The sequence below is a fragment of the Mustelus asterias genome, chromosome 9 (assembly GCF_964213995.1).
Source record: "Mustelus asterias chromosome 9, sMusAst1.hap1.1, whole genome shotgun sequence".
Lineage (NCBI taxonomy): Eukaryota > Metazoa > Chordata > Chondrichthyes > Carcharhiniformes > Triakidae > Mustelus > Mustelus asterias.
The window spans coordinates 55,786,507-55,806,381 of NC_135809.1; the positions used below are offsets into that span (position 1 = coordinate 55,786,507).

The following is a 19,875-nucleotide window of genomic DNA, read 5'->3' on the forward strand; positions in this document are numbered from 1 at the left end:
TATTTAAACGCTTACTTTGAAATATTCTCCTTTTTACATTTCACAAATGTAATCCTTCGGGTCATTCCTCTCTCCCCTTCCCCCTCACTTCCCAGATTCCTCATCTTCCTTTAGCTGCTGGGTTCAGGCAGTATCGCTACCTTTCCTCCATTTTAATTTCTCAGTTCTTCCATTTTGGAGACATCCTGTATTTTTTGCAATTAGTTTTCTTCCGTAAACATTTGTTCTTCATGTTTAATATTAAATTACCCAACTATTTAAAGAGCAAAATAATTATGAAGCTACTGTTGAATTTGATAACTTTTCAATAAAGGCTGACAGGGTTTATTAAGTGATTAACACATCACTTAATAATCACTTAATAATCACTTGTGGTCGGCGCAGACTCGATGGGCTGAATAGCCTCCTTCTGCACTGTAGGGATTCTATGATTCTATGATCAGTTTTGCGTTGAACTGATAGCTGTTTACAACATTCTTTTAAAATAAAATTGCCGAGACAACTATTAACTTAGGAACTTATTTCTGGAAGTATGTTACATGTCAATGAGCTGTTAGTAATAATTAGTAGCACTGGTAATATTTGGCTGGGTTAATTAATTAGTCACATTTCTACCGACCCAAGCAGTGGTTCTCTTCTGTTCTCGACCTTCTGGTCCATTGATTCTACCTCCTGCTTCCAGTCCAAATTAATTGTAGCTGGTTTCTCTCTGGTTAACCACCCCAAGTATGATGCATCTTCTGCCTTTTGCTCCCAGTTGACACTCACCATAATCAATACCATCTCCAACTCGCATGCTCCCACTCCAAAATTGATCTCGGTTTCTCCGAAGACTCCTCAAATCATTCATGCAAACTCTGCAGGCCAGAAGGAAGTGTCCCTTGGCCATACGTTTATCTTCATTGCTATTCAGATTCATATCCGTTCAACCAAAACGCACTCAAGACAGGGAAAAAGAAATAAACGGGAGCCACATTGCCAACTTAAAAATCCGCAAACATAGAAACAGAAAATAGGAGCAGGAGTAGGCCATTCTGTCCTTCGAGCCTGCTCCACCATTCAATGTGTTCATGGCTGATCCATTATCTTAACACCATATTCCTGCTCTCTCCCCATACCCCCGCCGCCTTTAGAATCTAGAAATCTATTTCCTTCTTAAATATATTCAGTGATTTGGCCTCCTTAGACTTCTGTGCTAGATAATGCCACAGATTCACCACCCTCTGAGTGAACAAATTGCTCCTCACCTCAGTCCTAAATAGCCTACACCATATCCTGAGACTGTGACCCCAAAAATAGAGAAACCCTGGTTAAATTACATTTCCATATGAAATGATTTGAGTACCTCAAATTTTACAACCCAGTAACAGGCTATTTGGCCCAAAAGCTCTATGATGATGTTTATGCTCTGTAGGAGCCTCTACCCACCTTATTGCATCCAACCCATCAACACAACCTTTCATTCCTTTCACATTCTTGTGCTTGTTTTGACTTCTCTTAAATTCATCTACATTATTCGTTTCCACTGTTCCCATGTGATTTAAGTTCCAATTTCTCACCATTGAGTTTCTTTTTCTTCTCTCATGGGATGTGAGCGTCACTGGTTAGACCAGCATTGTTGCTCATCCTTAATTGCCCTCGAGAAGATGTTGGCGCACCACCTTCCTGAACCACTGCAATTCGTGTGGTGTAGGTAAAGACATTTCTCTTGACTTTCTTATCAAGTTTATTAGTGACCGTCTTACAGTTGTGAATCACATAAACTATTCCATTACAGCTACAACTGGCATCCATCCAGCAATGTGGAAAATTGCCCAGGTATGTGCTGAACTCTAAAAGTAGGACAAATCCAACCCAGCCAATTACCACCCAATCAGTCTACTCTCAATCATTAGCCAAGTGATGGAAAGTGTCATCGACAATGCAATCAAACGATTTAGTCAGCAATAACCTGCTCACTGACGTTCAGTTTGAGTTCTGCCAGGGCCATTCAGCTTCTGACCTCATTACAGCCTTAGTCCAAACATTGACAAAAGAGCTGAACTCCAGAGGTGAAGTGAGAGGGACTGCCCTTGTATCAAGTCAGCATTTGACAGAGTATGGTATCAGGGAGCCCTAGAAAAACTGGCGTCAATGGGAGGTCAAGGATCATGCCCAGCACAAAGGAAGATGGTTGTGGTTGTGGAGGACAATCGTCTCAGCTCCAGGACATCACTGCAGGAGTTCCTCGGTGTAGTGTCCTAGGCCCAACTATCTTTAGCATCAACTTCCTTCCATCATAATGATCGAGGTGAAGATGCTCATAGATTAATGCATGAAGTTCAGCATCATTCGCAACTTCTCAGATACTGAAGCAGTTTGTGTTCATATGTAGCAAGACCCGGTTTATAAATGGCAAGTAACATTCATACCACACAAGTGCCAGGCAATGACCATCTCCTACCATGAGAATCTAACCATCATCCTTGACATTCAATGGCATTACCTTCGCTGAATCCCCCACTATCAACATCCTAGGGACTATCATTAACCAAAAACAAAACTGGACCAGCCATATAAATATTGTAGTTACAAGAACAGATGAGAGGCTTGGAATTCTGTGGGGAGTAACTCACCTCCTGACTCTCCAAAGCCTGTCCACCATCTACAAGGCACAAGTCAGGAGTGTGATGGAACACTCTCCACTTGCCTGGATGAGTGAAGCTCCAACAACGCTTAAGAAGCTCGACGCCATCCAGGACAAGGCAGCCCAGTTGATCGACAACCCCTCCACCACCTTCAAAATCCACTCACTCCACCACCAACACTCAGTGTCAGTAGTGTATGCCATCTATGAGATGCTTTGCAGCAACTCACCAAAACTCCTTCAACAGCACCTTCCAAACCAATGGCCTCTGCCACCTAGAAGGACAAGGGCAGCAGACACCACCACCTATAAATACCCCACCAAGCCACACAGCATCCTGATGTGGAAACCTATCACCCTTCCTTCACTGTCGCTGGGTCAAAATTCTGGAACTCTCTCCCAACAGCATTGTGGGTGTACCTACACCACATGGACTGCGATGGTTCAAGAAGGTGGCTCACCAAGGGCAATCAGGAATGGATATTAACAAATGCTGAGTTAGCCAGTGACATCCATATCCTCTATATCTACCCTGTTGGACCTCTTCACAAAATAAAGATCCCAATTAGATCACTTCTCAATCTTCTTCCTTCTGGAGGCAAAAGCTCCAGGCTGTTCAGTCTTTTCTGATGATTGCACCATCTCAGGTCTAATATCATCCATCCAAATCCATTTTGCACTGTCTCATTTGCCTCTAAACATTTTTGTAATATGGTGACCAGAATTATTCACAGTACTCCAATTGAACCAAAATTCATCAGTCATTTGCCACACCTTGGTGGGATCTCAATTATGATTTTGGATGCGCCAGAATCTAAACAAGTTATTCAATTTGAAGTTAACGTTGAAGTTAAGGTTGTTAAATTTGTTGATGACACAAAGGTAGGTAGGAAAGTAAGTTGTGAAGAGGACATAAGGAGGAAAACAAAGGGATATAGACAGGTTAAGTGAGTGGGCAAAGATCTGGCAAATGGAATATAATGTGTGAGATTGTCTATTTGGCAGGAAGGGTAAAAAAAAAGCATATTATCCAAATGGTGAGAGATTGCAGAGCTCTGTAGGTGCAGAAGGATCTGGGTGTCCTAATGCATGAGTCACAAAAAGTTAGTATGAAGGTATGGCAAGTAATTAGGAAACTAATAGAATGCTACCATTTATTGTGAGGGGAACTGAAAGCAATTATAGGGAGCTTCAGTTATACAGGGCATTTGTGAGACCAATTTAAGGAAGGATGTAGATGCATTAAAAGCAGTTTAGGGAAGGTTTACTAGACTAATACCTGGATTCAGCAGGTTGTCATATAAGGAAAGGTTGGGCAAGCTCGACTTGTATTTGCTGGAGTTTAGAAGAGTAAGAGGCAACTTGATTGAAACATGTAAGATCATGAGGGGTCTAGAAAGGGTGGATGTGGAAAGGATTTTTCCTCGTATGGAAGAATTGAGAACTAAGGGTAACTGTTTAAAAGTAAGGAGTTGCCCATTAAAATCAGAGATGAAGAGAATTTCTTTCTCTCAGAGGGTCATTGGTCTTTGGAAGTCTCTTCCTCAAAAAGATGGTGGTAGCACACTTATTGAGTATTTTTTTAAGGCAGAAGTAGATAGATTCTTGATAAGCAAGGGGTGAAAGGTTATAGGGATAGGCGGGAATGTGGAGTTGAGGTTACAATCAAATCAGCCATGATTGTATTGAATGGTGGAGCAGGCTCAAGGGGCTGAGTGGCCTACTCCTGCTCCTAAATTGTTTGTTTGTACATAGTGGAAGAGTTATTTTAAAGAAGAGTCATATTGGACACAAAACACTAACTCTGTTTCTCTCTTCACAGATGCTGCCAGACCTGCTGAGTCTTCCCAGCATTTTCAAGTTTCATTTCAGGTTTCCAGCATCCAGTGTATTTTACTTTCATTGTAGTTAGACAATCTCAGCATGAATCTTGTCCACCAAAGCCACAGGGAGCTTCAGGGAAAAGATGTCCAAGATGCTGAAAGCTCAGTGAGAAAGGAACAAGGCAGCATTTGAATTATCTGCAAAGATAAACTGCTCAAGAGATTCCATCTAGTTTCCTTTTGCACAACCACACAAGGTGTTTGGTAAGGAAGCAATGACATATATAAGTCAACTGAGAACCTATGACTGCATCAATCCAGATCAAAAAAAGTCTTTAATTCAAAATTTTAGTTTTGGGCAGATAAATTTGGTTCATCAGCTGGAGAAATCATTCATCTTCTTTAATAACCTCACTGTCCAGCTCAGAGAGAGGTTTCAGCTTCAACAGGGGACACAGCAGTGAAAAAGCTCACAATGAGATGTTTGACCTCAAGGATATTAGCTAACTGTTGTGATTGTCCCTTTAAGAGCATCACAGCAGAGTAAGGGTCACCTGATCTGGGTGACCAAGTGGCATTTAGAGCACCAAGGGGAGGAGTTCTCCTAGGACAGAGAGCAGGAAATCACTCCAAGGGAGGAGTTCTCCTAGAGAATTTTAAGAATTAGCTGCCGAAAAGCAGCTGCTGAAGATTACTTGTAAATAAATCTCTTTTTGTTCTATTAATGAAGTCTCCGAACAGTGTACGGAAAATTGTCAATCTAATGCCCTGCTTGCAATGATACCAATGCAGCAGATCCAGGAGACACATGCACAATTGCATTTAGAATTGATGTCACCCAGATGGGGCATTGGAAGAAAAACCCCAATCTCTTGAGAGAAACTAGATGCAGTGAAGAGGAGGATGGGGGAGCTGCCATTGACTCTCCACACTCTCAGCACTCAGCTCCACCTGAAAGGTCTATGGCTCTAAATTGTCTTTACCCAACTCCGTTCCATGTTCCCTTTGCTTGTGGGTCCAATAAGCACAGTTTCCTGCTGGGAGCTGGGAATTGATGAATTTACTTCTTTTTGGATGTATGAGCCAAGTTGGACTGAATCCAAGTTTCTCTGACTCATCTGAATCTGTTTTGTGACAAAGTGATCAAATCAAGGTCACGTCAAACTGTTCAGACTTCAATTTTAAGCTAAGTCCCAGAGTACTCTACTGTTGTATAATAACAAACAGCTGGCTTAATACCAATCCACCATCCAACACAGAAGGAAGGACATGTCGGACTTGTGTGTTGCATAGAGAATGAGAAACAAAAATATGTTTACTCTGTGACTTGAGACAAGACCTTGAATGCTGATGCCGTGGATTCAAATTACCACAAGTAGCACTAGTTGTTGCTACAGTGTGCCGATTCTCATGTTACACTGAGGTTCAAAGTATCATTCTTAAGAAAGATACATAATTTCTTCACACCAGACTGCCACTGAACCCTCAAGAATGTGTAATTTCTGGATTTTGTATAGGAGTCCAGAAATATTTGGCACTGCAGCTGTTGAGGGTGTGTATAACTCATCTGAAATATTACATAATTTAATCTGATGAACTAGGAGCAATGTCTTTTCTTGCCAGCTTGGATCTTGTACGTCTCTCTTGTGGGAACCATGAATTGGATTCAAGTTGAATTTGAATTGGTTTTTGGAGCAGGCAAGATGATGGATTAAGGGCTTGCCCCGTCTACTCTGTGCATTGGCTTTGTAACTTTAAGAATGGAGTAAAATTTAAAAAAATACTAGTGTGGGTGTGAATATAATGGGGAAAAAACAGGAATGAATTAATTGCAGGAATTGTAATAAGGAGGGTGGGAGGGAGAGGGAGGTTACACATGTCGGTGATTTGTTTGTAAAACTGAAGTAGTTTTAGGAAAGGCAAAACCATTTTAACCACATTCACTACTTAAAAACACATTACAAGATATTTTACAGGCATAGATGTTTACAAGCAATAGACGTTGAGCCATATTGGGAAATTTTGGATAGGGGACTAAAAACATAGTCTGAAGGATGGGTTTAAAAGATGGTTTTGGAAAGTTTAAAATGGAGAGACAAAGGGCAGTCCTAGATGGACTACACCCTGTGGTGGGGGCAGGAACGTAAAGCATTTCCTGCTGTGGAGGCCGGCGGAAAACTATGCTGTATCTTCCGATGCCGGCCTCGTTCATGATGCATCTGGGGGTTTTGCCCCTATTCTGTGGCAGGATGGGCATGATGGTGCAAGTCCCACTAGCATACCCGAGTGCCATGTTGAATGCCCAACATCACTGACCCATCGTTGAAGAAAAGAGATGGGCCGCCTGTAAAAGAAGACCTCCAGGAACACCAAAGATGGAAGATGAACCTCCTCATGACAATGAATCTGAAAGATCCACCTGTCGATGCTCCCCTGACCCATTATTGTGGCGTTGCGGGGTCCAGTATTGCTGGCAGCCTCCATGCTGAACTCTTGGAGGCAGCTGCAAGCATTGTTCAAGTGAGTCCCAACTTCTGCAAGCCACGATTTTCCAGACATGTTCTGGACCAGTGTTTTTTCCTGCTGGCGTCACAGAGAATCGGGAGCTTGGAGATGGAGTGTGTGGAATAACAGTTGGGTCTTCATCTGCATGATATAAATCAGTTTCACGCCAGCCTCCAGTGGGTTTCTTGATCCACTCTGGCTCGTGCCAGTGGACAATCCCGTGAGAAGTTCACGCTGATTTGAAACGATTTTTGGACTCCCGTTGAATTTTTGCCCCTCCCAGCCCCTATTGAAACTGTCAGCAGGGGCTTGGGAGAATTCCACCCAAAGGGTTAGAGAATGGGTTTCAGCAAGACCCGAGCCAACTGAAGGCTCTGCCAGTGATAGTGGGGTGAATGGCTGAAAGGGAGGGGAGATATTGATACACAAATATGCACAGCAGGTCCCCCTCATCACCAAGCAGGCACCCCCTGGCTCATTGTGGTAGCATAATGTGGTAGAAATGGCTGACTAAAAACATTGCCACCAGAATGGTGGGCATTTCTGCTCAGGACATTGGGGCAAGTTAGAGATTTGATTTATTATTATTGTCATATGCATTAGTATAGTGAAAAGTATTGTTTCTTGCATGCTATACAGACAAAGCATACTGTTCATAGAGAAGAAAAGGAGAGAATGCAGAATGTGGTGTTATAGTCATAGCTAAGGTGTAGAGAAAGATCAACTTAGTGCGAGGTAAGTCCATTTAAAAGTCTGATGGTAGCAGGGAAGAAGCTGCTCTTGAGTCGGTTGGTACGTGACCTCAGATTTGTATCCTTTTCCTGATGGAAGAAGGTGGGAGAGAGTATGTCCGGGGTGCGTGGGATCTTTAACTATGCTGGCTGCTTTTCTGAGGCAGCGAGAAGTGTAGACAGTGTCAATGGGTGGGAGGCTGGTTTGAGTGATGGACTGGGCTACCTACATTCATGATCATTTGTAGTTCCTTGCGGTCTTGGGCCGAGCAGGAGCCACACCAAGCTGTGATACAGCCAGAAAGAATGTTTTGTATGGTGCATTTGTAAAACAGATTAGGTGAATTCATAGGCTGAGGAATGGAGATTCAAGAAGGGGAGTGTGAGTCCCGAGGAGAACAGAGATAGGAAAGTAGAACGGACACAAGCAGCTGAATTTTAGTCAAGTTGGAGTTCACAGATGGTTGAGGTTCAGAGAATAGCAGGGAAAATGACAGCAGATCGAGAGAACCCCTGCAGAAATTGCACCCCAAAGAGGTGAAAAGAAAACAGATGGTGTTTTGAATATAGAATTATTTATCCTCAACCTGCTGTTGAAGCACAGTCCCATAAATTATTTCAAAAAGGAATTAGTTATTTATAAGAGAAATGTAAAAGGTATTGGAGGAGCGAACAGTAGAGTAGGATAGCAAGGGCATCTGGAGAGAAAGATCCAAACAGGCTTGAAGGACCAAGTCACCTTCTTCAGTCCTCACATTGGCAACCTCCTGATACTGGCTTCTGTGTTCCAAAGCACCTTGAAATTTAAAATGATCTTGCTGAAAACCCTCGATAGCCTTGTTTAAACAAACTCTGCAATCGCCTCCTCCATGTTCACTTTCCCTTCTTGAGCCCTTTAGTTTTCTCACTCCACTATCCTGTGCATTCTCTCCATTGATTCCATTGTGACAAAGCTTGCGGCCTTGCTCTCTGGAAAGCCACACCGCATCTTAAGCAACTCCTCCCAAACTCTTTCTTGAACCTGCATTTCAGTTCCTCTTTCTACCCATCTGAAATTGTGCAAGATGTTTGATAATTCAAGGCAAAATTTATAAATACCAGTACTTCTTTCTACATGTCCCGTGAGTGGGTGGAAACTCAAGAATGGACAAAAGTGTTCAAGCTAGGGTTAGGAGTACACTGGTATGCATTAGCAGAAACGTGGATTGCGTATTTAATAACCTTTTCAATCAAGTGCCATTAGGCCAAAAGCCATATCAATAAGAGAAACCATTTGCAAGCCTTCTGTTTCAGGGGAGCTCCACCGAGGTTAAAATCATGTCAACTGGACAACCAGACTTGTCCATCCGGCCTACTTCAGTAAGGCTTTCCCATAGTCCGATTCACAACCCCTACCCTATGACTGTATCAGTGAATCACCATTTCCCATTGAGATACCCCCTTCCTCACAGGAAGACCCTCAGCAGATACAAATCCTAGCCCTGGCGGATACTTGGTTTGTGGCTGCCATTACTCAGTCATGGAAGCTGAATGACCTGGTGACATTGCCAATCACTTTCCCCTGCCCAAAAAGGCCTGTTGCTATGGGAGAGGTCCTATCCCGCACGAGTTGTCGCTGCATCTTTTCCCTCTCACTCATTTCATTCTTTCCCAATAAATCACCCTCTTTTTGTTCTGCTCCTTGTCAGAGTGTAACTAAGTCACCGATCACTCCTTGGTTCCCCATTCTCTTCAGGGAATGTTTGTCCCACCTTGCAATCTGCCGTCATCACTCCTGACCTCAAACTATCAAACAATGTTTGACCTGCACCGCCCTTCCAAACTACCACCCATCTCCTTTTCAATGCCAAAATCCTTGAAGATGCTGTTGCCTCCCAAACCTGTGCCCATCTTTCCCAGAATTCCAGGAGATGTGCGAGGCAAGTTTTTTTTTGCACAGAGGGTGGTGAATGTCTGGGATGCGCTGCCGGGGAAGGCGGTGAGAGCAAGTACGATAGTGGCATTTAAGGGGCATCTAGCCGAACACATGGATAGGATGGGAAAGGAAGGATACGGACTCTGTAAGTGCATATGGTTTTAGTTTAGAGAGGCATCATGATTGGCACAGGCTTGGAGGGTTGAAGGGCCTCTTCCTGCGTTGTACCGTTCTTTGTTTTTCTGATCAGCTTTCTACCCAACCAGAGTACAGCTTCTATCAAAGTCACAGAGGAAGTTCTATGTGATTGTGATGGAGATATACCAACCCTCCTCACCTTTGTCTAACTGTCTATAGTCCTCGACACAGTTGACCACACCATCCTCCTCCAATGCCTCTCTACTGTCATCCAGCTGGGTGTGACTGCCCTCACTGATCCCATTCTTCCCTGTCTGTAATGCACGATTTAGGGACACGGTCTGCACTAGGTTCCAAAACAAGGTGTGTTTATTCTACTGGCATCAAAGTGATGTCACCTCTGAAGAGATGTGTAACTCCAAGAAATAAACTATTTGCAGAGAATATTCACTACCAATGTTCATTTCTCTGTACTATTCAGGGTTTTGGCTCCTCAATGCAGTCACTTACCAGGCTTGTTTTCCTGCTGAGCTCCTGGCTGCAATCCTGTTCTCTCACTCTCTCTCTCATGAGGCTTCTCAGACTCATTGCTGCTGCCAGTCAATTTGACGAGGGTTTTCAATTCCCTTTCTGGCTTTTAGGTCCCTCTCCAAGCTGCCAAAGGCTCCTGCCATTCAGACACCCAGGATTAGTCCTTTCTGCATCTCCTTCACCTCATGGCACAGGCTCCGCTCTTTAGCTTATCAAAGCACTGCACCCTGCAGGGAGGGGTCCATAGGGTCCAACCTGTTCCCCCGCTCGGTGCTCTCCCCCAACTTCATCACTTACTGCCGGAGGCCCTGCTATATATCTAATTGTAGACAGAAGCCACACAGGACACCTGGGTTCAAATTCCACAATAGCAGATGGTGAAATTTGAATTCAATAAGAATCTGGAATTAAAAGTCTAATGACTTTAAAGGCCATTGTCGTAAAAACTCATCTGTTTCACTAATGTCCCTTATGGAACAAAATCTGCCATCCTTACCTGATCTGACTTACATGTGACTCCAGACCTACATCAATGTGGTTGACTCTTAAATGCCCTCTGAAATGGCCAGCAAACCATTCAGGTCAAGGGCAATTAGGGATAGGCAATAAATGTTGGCCCATACAGTGACACCCATGTCCCCCACTCCTGCATTGTTACCTCTGCTGCCCACCCCCACGACCCGCAAAAGACCTATCATTGGTCCCCTCTTATTTCTAATCTTCAGCAACATCATCTGAATGCTGACAGCACCTGGCTTTATCTCACCACCACCACCTCTCAATTCTTCCTCTGTTGCTATTCAGGGCTGGGCAAGCAGAAATTTCCTCCAATTAAATATTGGGAAAACCAGAGCCATCGTCATTGGTTCTCACTGCACTCCATTCCTAGCTCCTCACTCCATCCCTCTTGCAGGCAACTGTCCGAGGTGGAAACCTCTATGATCATCTTGCTGGTGCCAGTACAGAGCGAGACTGCGGATAGTTGGGAACCTGTCTCAGGGGCAGGGAATTCAGATGGTGTTCGTAAAGCAGAAGTGGGAATAAATAGGGTTGGGAAGCATTTTCCGATCAGGGCCAGTGTGATCTCCTGGACTCGTTTCGATCGCCTCAGGGGGTCGGGGAGGAATTTCCCAGATTTTTTTTCCCCATATTGGCCCTGGGGTTTTCACTCTGGGTTTTCGCTTCTCCCTGGAGATCACATGGTCTGGAATGGGGGGGTGGGGGTGAGTTAATAGGTTGTGATGAACAAAGCATCGTAGCTGTGAGGGACAGCTCGGTGGATAGGATATTAGGATGTAGATAGGCTGGAAAATTGGGCGGGGATCCTGGATTCAGGATTCAATCCTGGACCGGGGAGCGGCGCGGGCTTGGAGGGCCGAAGGGCCTGTTCCTGTGCTGTATTGTTCTTTGTTCTTTGTTTGTTGAAACAGACTGAGTGCTACATTGGTGTCATATCTGAGTTTGAGATGAGCTTTTAACACCATACCATCACTAAAACCACCTATATACACCTTTGTAATATCACCTAACTCATCTGCTGCTGAAACCCTTATCAATTTATTACCTCTAGACTTAACTATTCAAAAGGACTTCTGGCCAGCTTCCAACATTCTACCCTCCATAACCTTGACGCTATTCTAATATCTGCTGTCAACTCCTCACTCACATAAGTCCCACTCGTCTCATCCTGCTGCGCACGCTGACATACATTGGCTCCCAACTGAGCAAAACCACGATTTCAAATTACTCCTTGGATAGACCCCCCTACCTATTTCTGTACTTTCCTCCAGCCCCAAACCCTCCAAGATGTTTACATTGCTCCAATTCTGGCCTTTTAAATACTCCCAATTTTAATTATACTGATCGCCCACATCTTTAGATATCAAGGCCCAAAGCTCTGGTGTTTCTTCCATTAAGCTCTCTTTTCTCTTTTAAGATATTCCTTAAAACCTGCCTCTGGCCAATCGTTAATCAGCTCTCTCAATAACACCTTGTGTGTCTTGGTGTCAAGTTTTGCTTCATAACACTCCTGTGAAACACCTTGGCATGTTTTGCTGCATTAAAGGCATTATGGAAATACATGTAGTGGTTGTAATATTCTCCGAATCCCACACAATGGGAAGAATTTTCTGTTCTCTACAGGCATCTCGCTTGTTGCCTGAACAAGTGGCGTGACACCTGCGTCGGCCCTGAGGAGGAAGGCCCACCATATTGTCTGCCCATCAGGCAGTTAGGTCAACAGCAGCAGGCCTTCCTCTGGACTGGGGGCCCCAGAAGACCACTTCCTGCTCAGTAACAGCTGCCGCCAACCAGAGGCCTGCAGTTTTTGCACTCGGCAGCAACACAGAGGAAGCTGCAGCTGTTGCCAACCAATCCTCCCCGCCTCCTTCAGTCTGTCTTCCTCACCTCTCCCTTCAGCCAATCCATTAGGCATCTTTCGTTGATGCTTTTGCTTTATTCCTAAACTTCCCTCAGCCCATCTTCTCCAACTTCGTTCCCTTCCTGTTCTCACACAATTTCTCCTCTCAAGTAAATTTATCAAGACACTCACAGATGTTCCCTTCAACTTGTAGTTTCTGCATACTTAAGTTTCAGCCTTGACTCAGTGGTAGCGCACTTAATAGAGAAACCTATGTGACTAAAATCCAACGAATCTCAGGAACTGATGTCTAATGCCCTGGCCAGAATTTTACCATCCCGCCCACCACAGAAATTGGAGCGGGCAAGGGGCGGAACATGAAAAGATCCATTAACCTTGGGCGGGATTCTGAAAGAGATAGCTGCAGAGATAGTGAACGTGACTATGATATTCCAAAATATCTTAGATTCGAGAATGGTCCCATCAGACTGGAACTCAACAAATTTAACATTGCTTTTCAAAAAAGGAGAGAGAAAACACTGAACTAGAGGCCAGTTAGCCTAACATCAGTTATTGGGGAAATGTTGAAATCTATTATTACGGAAGTCTTACCAACACAGTTAGAAAGTTAGTGTGATTAGAACTAGTCAACATGGTTTTACAAAAGGGTGATCACGTTTGACAAATTCATTAGAGTTTTTTGAGGATGTAACTAATAGGGTAGATAAAGGGAAACCAGTAAATGTAGTACATCTGGATTTCCAATACATGCTTAATAAGGTGCCACACAAAATGTTAATAGGTAAGATAATGAACAGCTCATGGAGTTGGGATAATATATGAGCATGGATAGAGAGGATCAGTCAATGAAGAGGAGGCAAAGAGTTGGCATAAATGGAGCATTTTCAAATTGGTAGGCTGTTTGTGAAAAGTGGAGCATTGCAAGGATCAGTGCTGGTGTGTCAGCTATTTAAAATCTATATTACTGACCTAGGTGAAGAGCAGAGAGTAATGTTACTAATCCTGACAATGATATACATCTAATTGGAAAGGTAAGCTGTGGGGAAGATACAAAGAAGCTGCAAAAAGGTATAGATAGGTTATGTGAGCAGAGAACAAGATGGCAGACGCTGTATACTGTGAGGAAATGCAAGGTCATTCACTTTGGTTCGAAGAATAATACAGCAGAATATTTTTTTAAAGGGTGTGAAACTTGTAAGTGTTGATGTTCAGACACCCTTGGGTGAGCTCGTACAAGGAAGACAAGACGTTATCACAGGGGTACAGCGAGCAATTAGGAAGTCAAATGCTTGTTGGCCTTTATTACAAGGGAACTGGAGAACAGGAATATTGAAGTCTTACTATAATTGTACAGGGCTTTGGTGAATGCTGTATGCAGCTTTGGTCTCCACAGCTATAGAAGGATTGGAGATGTTGCAGTGAAGATTCACTATATTGGTCCTGGGGATGAAGGGGTTGTCCCACGGTGAAAAGTTGAGTAAATTGGGCCTACATTCTTGTGTGATTAGAAGAATGAGAGGTGATCTAATTGAACCCTATTCTGAAGGGGCTTCAAGAGAGTAGATGCTGAGAGATTGTTTCCACTGGTCAGAGAATGTAAAACATGGAGGCACAGTTTCAGAATAAGGACACATTCTCAGGATAAAGATAATTTAAGACAGATATGAGGAGAAATCACTTCACTCAAAGCATTGTGAATCTTGGGAATTCTCTATCCCAGAGAGGTTTGAATACTCCAATGTTCAGTACATTTAAGGCTGGAATAGGCAGGTTTTTGGTTTCTCAGGGAATTTAGGGATACGGGGAGTGAGCAGGAAAATGGAGTTGAAGGTGAAGATCAGCCATGATTGTATTGAATGGCAGAACAGGCTGGACGGCAGTCCACTCCTGCTCCTATTTCTCACGTTTGTCTTAATTTATAAGATTTTAGTAGATTATGCACAAACTGGCTGTTGTTTTTCTAACATTGCAACAGTGACCTTACTTCAAACAAACTATTTAATTGAATGTGAAGTGAAGTACAACATTGTGAGGATGTGAAAGGTGCTAGACAAATACAAGTTCTTTCTTTAATGTGCGAGAAGAGAACAATATTTAGCTTACGTCTTTAAAACCATGAACTGGGGCGGCATGATGGTACAATTGTTAGCACTGCTGCCTCACAGCGCCAGGGACTCGAGTTTAATTCCTGGCAAAGATGTGTGGGTTAGGTTGATTGGCCATGCTAAATTGCCCCTTAGTGTCCCGGGATGTGTAGGTTAGAGGGATTAGCAGGGTAAATGTGTGGGGTTGTGAGGATAGGGCCTGGAGTGGGATTGTTGTTGGTGAAGACTCAATGGGCCAAATGACCTCCTTCTGCAGTGTAAGTTTCTTTTCATAAGCATCAATTAGAGACTAACCACTCTTATTCGAATCTACAGGTCAGTGGGGCCATGTTGTCTCTTACTGTAGAAGCTTACCTGAGACCTGAAGGGAACTATTAACTTTTTCTTGATTTTAAAAAAAATGACAAATGTTTTACATATGTGATGGTTATGATCTAAAATAGACTGCTGACTTATCAAAATAAGAAATCCGGGAGACCAAAACCCTGGATTTGTTCCCCAAAAGATTTATTTAGCAAAGAAACAAAATATTCAGTAGGCAGAGGGACTTTTTACATTAAACGAGCAATTAGATTTTTGTGGTTTTGAAATGGTTAATGATTGGATTGGTCAGAAGTGAAAAACCAGGATAGATTACTGTTGAAAACTTACACATTTTTATTTAAATGAAAGAAAGCAAATTTGCATGACAATTGAACAAAGTCTGTTTTGGATGGTTTTGTTGATCAAATAGTCCGGGCTCCCCTTCATTGGTTCTGCTTGCATTGCCATGTGCCTACAAGGCACCAAGCGCTAGTATTTACATCAAATACACATGGAGCAGTTCTCAAGTTCGGTGAGGTTTCTTCAATTATGTTTCGAAGTTGGTCACCAGTGGACAGCGATGGCTGTTTACATGAAGCATTATTCAGCAACACACACTTAGGAGGCGAGTTCCAGCCACAGTCTCACATCAAAAATTCCAGAGTAACTGGGGAAGAGAACATGAGATGGGTTCCCATTGCCTTCCTCATGGGTTTCATCTTTGTATACTACCTTCTGCAAGCTGAATTGTAATCAAGGCTAAAGAGCCCCGCCCAAACTTCACTATGGGCAAGGCTGACCTGTCCTCCTCAGATCCTATAGCCTCATTGAACCTGAATGCAACTGGGGCAGACATCCATAATATGTTTCAACCAACTCCTGATAAGAACTCCAACAAGTATCCAATCTTAAAAGATATTTGCTGTTTTCTATAGAATAGCTTGGGTGTCTGATGTTAAACGCAGACCTTCTTCAACTTGGATCTGTCTCAATTTTCCCAAGATTGATTCTTTAAACATACGTTCCTGATTAATTCTCATTCAGGCCGTTGACATTTCTTCATTTCCTCCAGAGACTTGACTCGTCAGAGTGTCACATACCAAAAGTATTAAACAATGATTTAGAGCTGGGTTTCAGCCCTCCTATTTTTCCCCCCATATTCACTGAGCCCATGGCAATCCAATATGTAAATTCTGGGAAGTCTCCCCAGTGTGTTAATAGCAATATTTCTTTCACAGCGTTGCTTACAGTAAATTAGAGGGGAACAGAAGGTCACCAATGTTAAACTGCAAAATAGAATACATTACTCTGCCAGTGAGACTCCTGGTAATGACTGGGAGCGTAGTATATTCTGTGCTCTAATGTCAGCAACAGGATAGTTGGAAGGGTGATTTAATCATCTGCTCGCCATCTACAATCCATACAAATAGCCAGAAGATCATTATTAGAAATTGCTCATTAGGAACCTCATTGGCAAAGTTGAAACACATTCCCTGGAGTGAGAAGAGAGAAGGTGGAAAATGCAGAGGAGGAGCAGTTCACCAAAGTATTCTCCAGGGAAGTGGTAGGGGGAAAAACCAGGGTGGGGCCTGGGGAGAAGAGAGTAGCAAGCAGGCTCAAATTTACTCCTGATTGCCAAGATAGTGATACCAACAATCGGCATCACAAATCTCCCTCCCACCCACACTGAGCACTGTTAACTTCTCTGTGATGGTGTCGTCCCTGATGCTCCCTTGCACTAAAATATAGAACTCCAGAGACTGTTAAGGGATGACATAATGCCAACTACAGGATGCAGTCGATCTCACCCTCCATCCCTGAATCAGATACACATCCAGAAATGTAGACTGCAGTGGAAATTTATTCAGTACATTGTTGCTGAAAAATTAAAACTAAAAATCATTAGCCAGCTATTTTAAAATATGCAGGTGGCTGAGAGACAGCAAAGCGGAATTCTGCACATACACACTGGAGGTTGCCAGGGTATAGACTGTTCACAATGTGTTTGGTTCACTCTCCAGTTGCTCTCCTGATAGTGCGCTGATCGTGAACCCAGCATGTTACCAACACTGGCACACTCCCGAGTGAGAAACACACACACTGCATTACAACACAACCAAGCATTTCATTGCATTGAATGTCTCCGTCTGATAACTTATTTTATAAAATTGCAGATTATTTATCCGCCCACCTGTGCTAAATATTTTCACGGTGTCCCAAATTTATAAAGCTATTTTTTAGCCACTTGCTGTAGCTTAACATACGACCAATCCACTGTCTTACCTGCCACTGCTTTTCCCCCTTACCCCGAGGAACCGTCTCATCTGTTAAAAAGTGAATTCAATTGCCCGCCAAAAGATTTTGATAAGATTTTTTTTAAAACTGATTTCTTAAAACTACGCGTGAAACTTTGAATGGTACTCATATAAGGCGCGAGCGACATTGGGGAAAACATTTGGGTTTAAAATGCAGGGTTGGAATTAAGCACAAGCAGGACTTTCGTAGCTACTGCTTTTCAACAAAAGCTGTGCAATTTTTTTTAAAAAGAAGCTCAGCTTCTGAAAAGAACGAGGAGATTAAATAGCTGCATTTTGTCTCACTTACCGGTGGCGCTTTGGGGGTTGGAAGTCAGTGGACAGTGTTACTGCTCACCTGGAAGCCAGCCGGCTCTCCCAGTCACTGGTACCTGAGCTGGGGCTGGCCTGACAGCTCGCTACACAACCAGCCCGTGACTGACAGGCACTGCTGGCGTCCCATTGTGGGCTGAGAAGTCAATCAAGGACAAAGCAGCCTAACAGTGCGAGGGGGAGGAGGAAACAAGGGGAGGGGAGGCGGGATCTGTTGTCTTTCCCCCACCCCCTCTCCAGCCTCCCCTCCCCTCCGGCTGCTGCAGTAGCTGCGTCAAACGGGACGGTCACTGCATCAGCAGCAGGATGGAGTGCAACAGGATGGGCACTGCGGAGTTTGCAGAAATACACACGCACACATACATACACACACACCACCCAAACCTTGCAGCAGCAGGCGAAATGTCAATTGCAGTAAGGAAACTGACACCCTGCAATTGACAGCAGAGAGGGGGGAGATGAGGGAGGAGGAAAGGTGAAAACAGACCATTTAAAAAAAACACTGCATCACATCCTTTCCACCTGGGTTCCGTCAATGACATTGCAGAGAACTTGCAAGCAGACCCACCTCCTCCAAGGAGTAATAGCCCATCCTCCTCCAGGATGCAACGGGGGGAGGGGGGGGGGGCTGTTGGAGGTGCCAGCAAGCATTGCAGTTGAGAAATATTCAATCTTAATACTCAATTCTTAACACCAGCGAGGAGAATCCGCCCAATTTTCAGGTCGGCGCAATATTCGGTTTGGGGAGTGCCCCTCTGGCACTGGATGGGAGATGCCGACACTCCCCCAAAACAGTCCATTGGTGCCCCCCTCCTCCTCCCCCGCCCATTCACCAACCGGGGTGTCACTGGACTGTTGCAGTGCTGGGAGAGGATGCAGTCAAATCAAAGTGGGATCATGCACTCACTGGGAGAAATGAATGAAACGGGGCGGGGCGTGGGGAGGGGGGTTGCACAATAGATCAGAGCATGAGTGTAACAGCATGCAATGATCTCTACCATAACACCGGCAACCTAGCAATTGTATCGCAGCAACATGTTGCCAGGAGCAACATCAGAAGGGGAAGCAACTGGGCAACAGCCACCGCCCCCTCCGGAAAATAATGCACCTACATCAGTATTTCACACACTTAAAATACACAGTATATGCAGCCAGTTGTCTCCAATGCTGTGCCAACATATGGACAACATTAATATATTTTTAAAAGCATCTTCGCACACACACCATGTTTTCCCCTCTGAGAATAGTGGGGAAGTGGTGGAGCGATTTCCAAGCTGATTATCAGCCTGATGAACCCCATATAACTGCTCCTTCAATGGCCAACAAGTCTTGCTGTTGGATTTGAACCAGGAGCTTCTGGTCCAGAGGTTAAAAAAAAGTAAAGTTGTCATAGTCCCAGATGACCATAGGCTGTGACTGGTAGTGATTTAACCTGAGGATTGCCACACCTCAGGTGATGGGCAAGGTTGAGAAGGCAAGCTTTCATTAATAAATCTCAGCTGGTACAGGAATTGAACCCACACTGTTGGCATCACTAACCAGCTATCCAGCAAACTGAGCTAAACCGATCCACAGAGGTATGAATGCTAACATTGTGCCACATCTGTACCACCACTGTGCCTATCAATACACAGATTCAGAACACAGGAATTACGAGCATGTGGTGAACCATCGTTGGTTCCCACTGTGGGATTGTTCTAATGTTGTTGTTGGGCTAGGGTGGGATTGATACACCTGCGGTTGTTACTGTTGTGGCACATCCCAGTCGGGCTCCGCCTCCTGGGAGAGGTATAAGACCCCCTGCTCAGGCGGGACCTCTTCAGTCTGGGATAGTGTGTTAAAGTTCTGTTAGTTCCATTGTTAGTTAATAAAAGCCTTCTTTTACCGAAGCTTCGTGCCTCGTGTCCAATTGATGCGCATCAATTTTATTAACTAACATTAAGCTCTCGACGGAAGCAAAAAGAAAGGAGAGTATGGAGCAAATCCTAAAGCCAGAACGTCTGACGCTAGATCCACGTGCGGTGGGCGCTTCTAACACCTTCGACCACTGGCTGAAGTGTTTTGAAGATTACCTGGCAGCCTCCGCAGCGGTCACCACAGATGATGACAGACTCCGGGTCCTCCATGCGAGGGTAAGCGACACAGTCTACCTCGCGATCCGTGCGGCCACCACTTACCCGAGGGCCCTCGA

At 44.1% G+C, this 19,875-nt stretch overlaps 1 protein-coding gene across 1 annotated transcript in view; it reads right to left on the minus strand.

Moving 5' to 3' along the window:
* cntn1b (contactin 1b) overlaps positions 1 to 17,779 on the minus strand; it is a 748,714-nt gene extending 730,935 nt beyond the window's left edge. Inside the window, exon 1 of the mRNA XM_078220219.1 lies at positions 17,662 to 17,779. The gene's annotated coding sequence lies outside the window, so the exon portion shown is untranslated. The remainder of the gene's footprint in view (positions 1 to 17,661) is intronic.
* Positions 17,780 to 19,875: the final 2,096 nt, after the last annotated feature.